This window comes from Somniosus microcephalus, chromosome 21, assembly GCF_052327205.1.
Source record: "Somniosus microcephalus isolate GS21.2 chromosome 21, FLI_Smic_1.0, whole genome shotgun sequence".
NCBI lineage: Eukaryota > Metazoa > Chordata > Chondrichthyes > Squaliformes > Somniosidae > Somniosus > Somniosus microcephalus.
In genome coordinates, this window is record NC_141007.1 from 43,853,614 (window position 1) to 43,864,564 (window position 10,951).

The following is a 10,951-nucleotide window of genomic DNA, read 5'->3' on the forward strand; positions in this document are numbered from 1 at the left end:
GATTCTGTCTGGATAACGCCTCTTTAGGGTATCAGGTTCTTCTGGCAAAGTTGATTCGGGATCAACGTCGTTGTTTGGTTCATCGGCTTCCAATGTCACCGATTCTGAGGTAAATGCAATTGGTACTTCGGTTTCATCACCAGGTGTATCGGATCGTGGTGTGGAATTGACGTTTTCCAGTGACTCTAGAATCTGGTCAGCATGGCGTCTTACAATGCTCTCTCCAACGTCCACAGTATACATTAGAGGTCCTTGCCGTGTACAGATCGTTCCTGGCTGCCATTTCTCTGTGCGGTAGTCCCGGGCCAAAACTGGTTGACCTATCTTGAAACTCCTGGTTGGCCTTTCATTCATATTCTGAAACTGCCTGTTCTCCACATCTCTTCTGATGTTTGGCTTAACCAAATCCAAGCGGCATCTTAGTCTTCGATTGAAGAACATCATGGCTGGGGTTTGGTTGGTAACCGCATGTGTCGCATTCCGGTAGGCAAACAAGAAGTTGTCCACCTTGTGTTGTAGGGGTATGTCTTCATTACACATTGCCTTGATAGCCTTCTTGAATGTTTGAACGAACCGCTCAGCCAATCCATTGGTGGCTGGATGATATGGGGCGGATGTGTAATGCTTAACACCATTGTTCTTTAAGAACCGCCGGAACTCTTCAGACACAAACTGTGGTCCATTGTCGGAGCAAATCTGTTCAGGCAGCCCATTTCTGGCGAATATGGTTCGTAAGACTGTGATAGTTTTTTCTGTGGTGGTTGAGGACATTTTTATTACCTCTGGCCACTTTGAATGTGCATCCACCGCAATTAAAAACATCGAGTCCATAAATGGACCAGCAAAATCAATGTGCACCCTTTGCCATGGAGATGAGGGCCACTCCTAAGGATGTAGAGGGGCTTGTGGTGGGGCGTTTTGGACCTTCTGGCATCCTGTACAGCTCTTGGTCATCGCTTCGATTTCTCTATCGATTCCCAGCCACCACACAAACGCTCTGGCTAAGTTCTTCATTTTTACCCATCCCAGATGACCCTCATGAAGCTCATTGAGCATTCTATCCTTCAATTTGGGTGGAATTACTACTCTGGATCCACACATCAAGGTTCCTCTGCACACTGACAGCTGTTCTCTTCTCGGCGAGAACGCTGGCAGCAGTGGTTCGCCATGTGCTGGCCATCCCTTCACCATTAAATCATAGACCCAGGAGAGTGTCGGGTCATTTCGTGTTTCCTTTTCTATGTTTGCATTCGTCACAGGGAGACATTCGACTATGGTCGAGTGGAATATCTCCACTGGATCCACTGCAGGTGCTTCTTCCACCGTCGGCAACGGTAGGTGCGACAATCCATCAGCATTCCCATGCTGTTTAGTTCCTTTGTACTCGATGTCATATTGGTGTGCCCCTAGGAAAAGGGACCACCTCTGTAGCCGTTGTGCTGTCATTATCGGTACGCCCTTCTGAGGGTTGAAAATGGAGACAAGAGGTTGATGATCAGTTAGTAGAGCAAATTTCTGACCGTGCAGGTAGTGATTGAACTTCTTCACCTCCACACCAGGCTGAGGGCTTCTCTGTCAATCTGGGCATAGTTACGCTCGGCTGAAGTTAACGAGCGTGACGCAAAAGCTATCGGCCTCTCTGAACCATCAAGGAGTTTATGTGACAGTACCGCGCCAATGCCGTAGGAAGACGCATCACACGCCAGTCTTATCGGTAGTGATGGGTTGTAGTGAGCCAATACTTCCCTTGAAGTGATGAGGTCCTTACTCTTCTGAAAGGCCCGCTTACATTCATCGCTCCATTTCCATGCTACTCCGGTTTGTAGTAGGGCATTCAGTGGGTGCAGAATTGTGGCCAAATTCGGCAAAAACTTATGGTAGTAATTCACCAATCCGAGGAATGACCTCAGTTGCGACACATTTTCAGGCGCTGGAGCCTTAACTACCACTTCAATTTTGTCAGGGGACTCATGTAACCCCTCTTCATCAATCACGTGGCCACAATACGATATCTGTTTCTTAAAAAACTCGCACTTGGGGCGATTGGCTCGTAGCCCATGTTCTCTTAGTCTAGTGAGCACCTGTTCTAGGTTGGCAAGGTGTTCACTGTTATTTTCACCTGTCACTAGGATGTTGTCCAAGTAACACTGAGTCCCCGGAATCCCTTGCAGGACTTGTTCCATCGCTCTTTGCCATAGCGCCGGAGCTGATGCTACTCCGAATACCAGTCGATTATACTGGTAAAGACCTTTGTGAGTGTTTATCGTGAGATACTTCCTAAAGGATTCTTCAACCTCCATCTGCAAATATGCTTGTGCTAGGTCAATTTTTGTAAAATGCTTCCCTCCAGATATTGAGGCGAAAATGTGTTCTATCCTCGGAAGAGGGTATTGTACTGTGTGAAGGACTGGGTTCACTGTCACCTTGAAGTCCCCACAGATGCAAACCTTCCTTGGCTCCTCAGACTTATTGTTCAACGTTTTCTTCATGACAGGAACAATGGGTGTCGCCCACTCGCTCCAGTCTACCTTAAATAACATGCCTGCATTCTCCAGATTCTCCAGCTCTGCCTCGACGGCTGGGCGAATTGCATATGGTACCGGTCTTGCTTTGAAAAACTTGGGAATTGCATTCTCTTCTATTTTTATCGAGGCGGTTACGCCTTTAAGAGTTCCCAGTTCTTGTTGAAATACCTCTTTGGCGTTAGCTAAGATTGTTGACAATCATCCAGGAGTGACGTCGTCATCCTTTTTACCAGCCACCGTCAGTGCCTGAATGGAGTGCCAGTCTAAACTTATCTTTCTGATCCATTCACATCCCAATAATGGTGGTCCACCATCTTGCAGTATTTACAGATACAATTTCTGAATTTCCTTGCCGTTGTATTCGACAGGCACCCTTATTTTTCCTCTGGGGTATACTTTTTGCCCCGTATACGTCTTCAAGACAATGGATATCTCTTTCAAGGGTATGAGTGAGAATAGCTGCTCATAGTCACGTCGATTCATGACGGTCAGAGCTGATCCTGTATCCAATTCCATTTTGACTTGGGACCCTGCTATCGTGAGGGTGACCCAAATGGTTCGGTGATCCTCTTTTGCGATTATGTTGTGAAGTTTGAGACAGCTTAGTCTCTTGTTCCCGGATTCACTATCGCTCATCTGGTCTTTGGAGCTACTGTCCGTCATCTTTTGTACTTTCCTGTACTGTTCCTTAGTAGCCTTTTTGTTGTCGTTAGCCTTCTTCCCAGACCTGCAAACTCGTGCAATGTGTCCCATCTTTCCGCATTGCCTGCATATTTTGTCCTTGGACCAGCAGTCCTTCTGGTCATGGGTTGTTCTGCCACAGCAATAACATTTTTCAAATCCCCGTGTCATTTCGTGGGTGCCGTATTCCTGTGGCTTTTGTTGTATTTCCGCAGCTCCCCTTGCTGCTGCTTCGTACGATACTGCCACGCTGAAAGCCTTATCTAGCGTCAGCTCTTTCTCTGAGAGTAACCTCTTCTGGGTTCCATCACTCAGGAGTCCACAGACAAATTTGTCCCGTAGGGTATCTGCCAGTCCTGCTCCGAACTGGCAGTGCTTTGATAGCTTGCGTAGTTCCGTAAGGTAATCAGCATTGCTCTCATCTTTATGCTGATTTCTCCTGTGGAATTTAAATCTTTCTGCTATCAGCAGCGGTGTAGGATTTAGGTGTTCCTGTAGGATATCAACAATTTCGTTAAAACTCTTCGCCTTCGGTTTGGCTGGAGTAATCAGGTTCCGCAATAGGCCATACGTTCTTGCACCCATTAAGTTTAGTAGTACCGATGCCTTTTTCTCATCGGCTACTTCGTTTGCCTCGCAATATACCTCGACTCTTTCCACATATGTGGTCCAATCTTCTATTGCATTATCGAAGGCAGTGATATTGCCAGTCTTCGGCATCTTGGAAATCTAAGATGGCGCCTCCCGCGCTTTGCCTTCTTCCCCGATTTACAAAATGGTGCCTTCCGCGCTTTGCCTTCTTCCCCGCTGGATTAAGATGGCGCCTCCTGCACTTTGTGCCTTCTCCGCTGCTGCTAGCGCTGTTGCTGGCGTTTTATGCCTTGATGGCGACGCCCTATGGCCTTCGCGCACTTCCCCCCGCACTGCTGCTAACGCCGCTCTCCGTGGTTCCCGTAGCACACTGCAGCTCCTCGCGGCTTTCTGTGCTTCTAATTTTTTTAATATTTCCCCGTCGTCGGAGCAACCCTGCGGAACACTTGCCTCCCTCTTCTCGGATCTGTACGCTGCCCGGCTTCGTAGCACCAGCCGCGCCCTGTGTGCTCCACCCTCTCTCTCTCTCCTCTTCCCAACAACGCTGCTCGGCCCCGTTGAAAAGCCACCCGATCGAGCTCTAGACCGCCGCAGCCCAGGAAGGATCTGTGTACTAGCTGCCACCAGCCCGATTAGCTGAAACACCATCGACAGGATAACCAAGCCCCGCTCTCGACAGCCTCTCCTGCAAATCTTCAACTCCGATGAATCAGAGGCGGATGCCCACGGTCAACGCCCGTTTCTTCTGTTCGTTTGACTTTTTTTTTCTTTCTTCTGGCTTCGACCTCTGATAACTTCACTTCAGGGATGGATCCCCATGAGGTGGTGCAGACTGTAGGTAAGTTCGGATCTGCTCATCGCCAGTATTATGTCCATGTGTAACTGAGACACGGACTGCAGGAGTTGGTTATAACAGGTCTTTACTGAGTGGAGACAACCTGGAACTACTATGCAAAAGTTACTACACAGGCTTATATACAGGGGTGGTCACTACTGGTACTGCAGTATACAGGGGCTGCAGAATATAGTTCCTTCTGCAAAGTACATACACTACAGAAGAAGAAAGAGGGTGAGAGGACATCTGGGATAGAGACTCACTGGAGTGATTAAAGGGCAGACCCGAATGTTAATTCCTATTTCTGTTTGAAGATAGGCTTTTGTACCTAATGCAGAAATTTGTGCTTTTGACATTGCATTTTAACAGCTGTCAAGCCCATACATTCTTGAAGCTAAGTTTCATGCACTTGGTCAAGTTCTGTGTTTACTGGAAATGTGGCTCACAAATAATTACAAGATTCACAATATTCAGCTTAACAACATGGCTGTATATTGATTCCAGCTGATGTGATTATGCACAAGCATTGTTACCAGCAGTGCATAGAATTTTAAACCGTGAATTTTCAGCAAGTGTTTTTAATGAAATGTGTTGTAACATTGTAGTTTCTGGTGTGTGGGTTGGGCTGACTCTTCAGCGGAAATTTAGATTGATATATACCAGTGCTTTCCAAAATGTGTTGACAGAAGTAAACTGTGAATAATAAGTATGGCTGCACAAATATTCCACCTTCTTCAGTTCCTTTTCTTTTTAATGATTTCTGGAGAACAGACAGGTAAGAGATGGCTTTGCTGTGAAATCTTTCAAATGTTTAATAATTGCGGTATATTATACTCAAAGAAAATGTTCAAACTCCATTAAAAAATTATATTAGTCTAAAGTTATCTGACGCACTCAATCTGCCTTTGGAATTCTCTTCAGAAAGCCCTCTGCCTCGGTTCAGCTTTAAGACTCTCTCTAAAACCCACCTCTTTAACCAAGTTCTGGATCACTCCTCCTAATCTCTGCTCTTTGGCTTGGTGTTGGATTCCCTCACACCTCTGTTGGAGAACTTTGGGACATTTCTCTACGTTAGAAGGACTTTATAAAAGTGCAAGTTGTTGTTCTATTATGTGGCGATGTGATAACTTGAATGTGATTTTGATTAAAGCTTAGAATGATGAAATAGAACTATTTTAATATTAAAGTATTTTTATTTACATACCAAAAGTAAAATGTTACAAATAGAGTTCTTGGCAGAACAGCGTTGAACAAATGAAAATCTCTGTGTGATGAAGAAGCTTAAACATAGGACATGCTTCAACAACCCTGGTGGGACTTTTTAGCTTATTCAATATGAAAACTGCAATCAGTAGGTATAAAACAGTCAGCTTTCATAGACTAAGATATGAAACACTCTTTCCGTATTTCAATCCTGCAATGGATAATTTATAGAAATCATTTGCATTTCAACTGAAGTGATTCAACTGAAACTAAGCTGACTTTTTACTAGTCGAGCACATTTGCCCTCAACCTGGCATTTGTTGATAAAGAGGTTCAATAAAACTTACTCAAATTTCTTTTGTTTTCCATATATAATTTTAAAAAGTATTTTCAGGTGTAATGATTTTTTAGAGCAGAAGTGAGCATTATGTGTGTACTGCCACAGATATATTGCTAAGTCTCTTCAAAATAATTTTGATTAAATTCACAATTTCTTTGACACCGTGAATACATCCTTAAGTCCTAATGTACTTTATAGGGATACTATTAAATGCGTGACCGTCAGATCAGCAGCAACGATGGCGCCGATTGAACTGTTATAACTTTCAGAATTTGTCAGTAAGTTGACAACTAAACCACAATCTTTCATTGCATCTGAAAATTCGGGGAGTATATGACAAACAGCACACGGCAAAAAAAAATTATTTGACCATATTTTCCCTCAAATGCTAAAACATAGTTAGGTCTTCCTCACTTAATACCTGATTAGAAGTACAGGCAAAACACCCATTGCAGATTATGCACTATCAGAAAAACTGTGATTAATTTGAAAAACTGAAAAGGTTTTCAGTGTGCCTGCCCCTCTTTGCCCCGTTTCAAGGTTTTTTTTTAATGTGCAATCTCAAAAGTGAGCAAACACTTTTAATTTGAACCAAAAATATTCTATTTTTGCCTCTCTAATAATTGAAGCTCCAGCCAAATGTGTTTCTGAAAATCAAAACCACCGTCAGTTAACCCAACACTATTTTTGGACATGAGCCACACAGCTCTTGAAATAACTAAGTGTGTGTTACATTTGAAATCCGCCATACAACAAATATTCTTATATAAACTTTCCACCAAACTGCAGTTTAGTGGAAACCTAAGAATATTTGTTAAATGACTCGTTTTCAAATGTGACGGTCATGATTGTTTCAAGAGCTGCGCAGGGATGGTAAGGAAATTGAGAAGGTAGTCTTGGCATGGCTGCTCTTGCACACATCCTAGTGGCTGGCCAAGGATGTCATTGGTAGCTGTATGAGAGTAGAGTACCTGCTCTTCCCTTTTGGACAGGGAAGGTATATGGCGTGAGAGTAATCAGACCACCTAGACATAACCAAAGTTAATTTTCAATGTTATTTTTCGGGATACGGGCCTCACTGGCAAAGCTGGCCTTTACTGGCCATCTCTAATTGCCCCAAGCTGGCGGGGTCCTCTTTAAATATACAGATCAGGCTCTGTTGATGTCATTGGGGCCCAATCCACTATTTTAACTAGAGGCCTAAGCGGGGGATCAATGATGGCTTCCCCACCAGACCAAACCTGTCGGGAACGGGATCGTGGGTCAGAAGAGGCCCAGGCAGGAAAGTTTTTAAAATATTTTTTAGCTTTCCTTGTGGGGCCAGGAGGAACAGCAGTGCACTTCTGTGCGCCTACACTGCCGCCCGCCCCCACCCCATTGCCCCTTTTGCCATTGCCCCTCACCACATACTTCACTTCTAGGAATCATTCCCGTGGGTCCCTGGCAGTGACCTCCTGCCGCCCGAATTTCCATTCCCTTCTGGTGCCAATTCAGTGATTTCTGCCGGGTCCAGGTGGAAATCGGGGCCTGGATGTGGAAATGAGGCCTGGGAGTTAAAATCACTCCGGGCCTCAACATGTGAGCTTGTTGCTCAGACAGACCAATCCCACCCTGATTTAAAACCGGGGCCCTAGTGTTCCCTACAATCTGCAATGTACGTGTTACTACCCAAATATCTACTTAAAAGATAGTACGACCCAGGGATGATAACAGAGCACCCTTGCCCCATATAATGGTCACGGGAATACAATTCAGTACTGCTACGGGTATTCTCCTCTTTACAGAAGACGGGTAGAAAAGCTATCGAGATGAGAGACATCTTGAAACCATCAACTGGTTTATTTTCGATTAATTATATTGAATGAATAGTATAGAGTTTTTACAGTGAGGACAGCCAATTACTTATACTCCTCAGTTATAGAAAATAATAAAGATGCAAATATCAGCTAAATATAGGAATCTTCTAAAGCTGAGCTATACAAAGCTAGTTGGTTCAGAACCTTTTTAACATGCAGATTTTCTAGAACACTGCTTCCTCTGTGGCTGGACGGATAGAGAGAGCACCAAGGAAACGTTTCTGTCCATGCTTTAAATCTGTGAGATGAAGGGGGGTTTGACTCACTGATCTGTCAGTCAAGATTACTACCATTTGATGTGTGGGCATGAGGCATTTTAGCATCTGCCTTAGCCGTGCCCCTTATTATGCGATGGAGTGGTGTGACACCTAGGGCTTGATTTTAATAGCCCTGAGGAGGCGGGTTTGGAGGCAGGCCTGTTGGGGAAATCGGGACAAATGGCTTCAGACACCCAACCTGCCTCCATCCCGCTCCCACCCGGTTTTCCTGAGTGTCTGGTTAGCCGCTCCCAAACTGACCTGTCTCCAACCAGTGGGACAGGTAGTTAAGGCAGTTAACAGCCTGTTAACTGCCTTGCTAATCCTATTTTGATAGTGGTTTCCCATTTTCCTGTTTCTGGCTCCTGCTTCCCAACTAGTCAGAAACAGGCCAGGTTCAGGGAGACGAGTTGCTGAAGGGCATGATTTGTATGCATTGGTGGAGTGCTTTAAAAGCGCTCCTGAAACATGGCTGACACTCAAATGCAACAACTTTGCTGTTGTAGGTTTGGGATAAGATTTTGCACATCTACTGACCTTGTGACTGTTCAAGCTGACACTCATCTGCAGTGTGACCTGAATGGAATAATTTCAGGCCACTTCGACTGTGCGCTTGCAAGATTGTTACCTCAATTGAAATCTCTAGCAAGGGGATGGGAAACATTTATGCCCTCTCATCCTGGTCCTCATAATCGGAGGAGCAGCAGCCATGTGGCTCACCACATATCTTCCTGTGAAGAGGAGTAGGAGGAGGACGAGGGGAGCCTTGCATGCCCTGTTGTGACCAATGCAGCATCCCTCCAGTTCACTGCTGCCCGTCAACCAGGGTATGCACACTGCCATGCCACACTACCATAAGCTTACTCTTCAACCATAGGTGGCCACCATATGGCTCTGTAATTGCAGGCGACAGTTGTCCAACGTCTTACTTCTTCTCTGCTATACCCTCTTATTTCCTATCACTTTTACCATCAGCATTACAAATGTAAGTCACCCTGGGCCCTCAATGTGCTTTTGCCATTTCCAAGAACACATAGGCCACACAATCAACTGTTTATCATAATTTATCTTTAACACATGACAAAATATACCTACCATAATTTATCTTTAACACATGACAAAATATACCAACAACAGTTAGAAAAAAAAGAAACATCACCCAAGTGAGTCCCTTTGTGACTATAGGACAGAGATGTCATTCCATTCTGAACAGTCACCATGGTGACTTATTTCCTCCATGGCCATAGTTATCCTTTCCACTGAGGTAGCCATCCTTTCCACGGAGGTTGCCATCCTATCCATGGTGGTGCATTCATGTGCCATTGCCTCCACCACGGCAGTGCTGGTATTAGAGATGGACTCCTCCATTCTCTCCACACTCGTACTAACCCTGGAGGCAAACCCTTCCAGAGACTCCTGCACTTGTTCCTGTATTTCCCGAACCGCTCTTTCTGGATGGCCCCAGAGGCACAGCGTCTGCATGCAGCCCAGCAGAGCTAGGAGAGTCCTGCGACCTCCGCAGAGGACTCTCCACTGCTGTCGCTGTCTCAACCATCTGCTGATGCTCTCTTGTGCGCTGTGATTGACCAGGTGGCAACACTGCTCTAACTCGCGATGGCCCCACCGAGGTGTGCGTATCTGCGCTGGTGCTGGGTGCGCTGAGTCCTGGTGATGCTGCTCCCCCAGAGGCTTCGGGTTCCTCTGAGGAGATGTCCGGCTCTTCATCCTCGAGCGTGGGGAGGGGGGCGCTCGATGGTTCTGTGGGAGAGTAAAGGCTTGAATTAGACATCTGATATTGATGTAGCAGACACAACCTTTTGAGTAGATGTTACAAAGCGATTCTCTATGAACATCATATGCCATTGCTTTCTGAGAGGAGTGAAAATCTATTACGTCACCAGCTTCCTCTAGTGTGCCCGTCTCTCCATCGCCCACTTCTAGGTCCTCGCCACCTCCAACAATCTTGTTTGCGGCCTCCTCAGCTCTGGTCAATGTTCTCTCCCTCTTATTGTGGGCTATCTTTTCCTGCAAGGAGGGACACAAGCGGTGTTTCAGCCACAGTGATGGAGTGAGTGTGATTAATCTCTACCATAGAAGATTTGCGGGAGACGAAGATGGGGTAAGGTGCCAAGAGGAAGAAAGCTCCCTGTGCATTGTTAGTTGTTGTCATTGCACGTGAGAGCGAGTCTAAAGGGTGCATAGGCAGGATGCTGAAGTGACTCAGTACAGAGATAGAGATGGATAGGAAAGGGTGCAAGGGAAGTAAGAGTGAGGTGGGATGTGAAGGAGGAGGCTTACTAAGCAGAGTGCAGGTGATGAGAAGAGAAGGGAAGCAAAGTGAAGGCAAGTGAGATGGGTTACTCACTTTTGATGTTCTCACAAGATCATTAAACCTTTTGCGGCACTGGATCCATGAGGGTGTATAAATGCACCTTGCGCTGACCTCCTGAGCAATGCGCAGCCAGGCTGCCTTGGTCTGCTGAGGAGGCTTCCTCCAGCCATCAGGAGGGAAGAGAATCTCCATGCGCCCTCTGACAGCATCCACAAGAACTTGGAGGGACTCATCATTAAACCGAGGAGCTGCCTTGCCTCTGGAAAAGTCATAGCTTTGAAAAGAAGTGCAGGAAACCACAATGGAAAGGCTTAGGCTGGAAGGCAGCTTT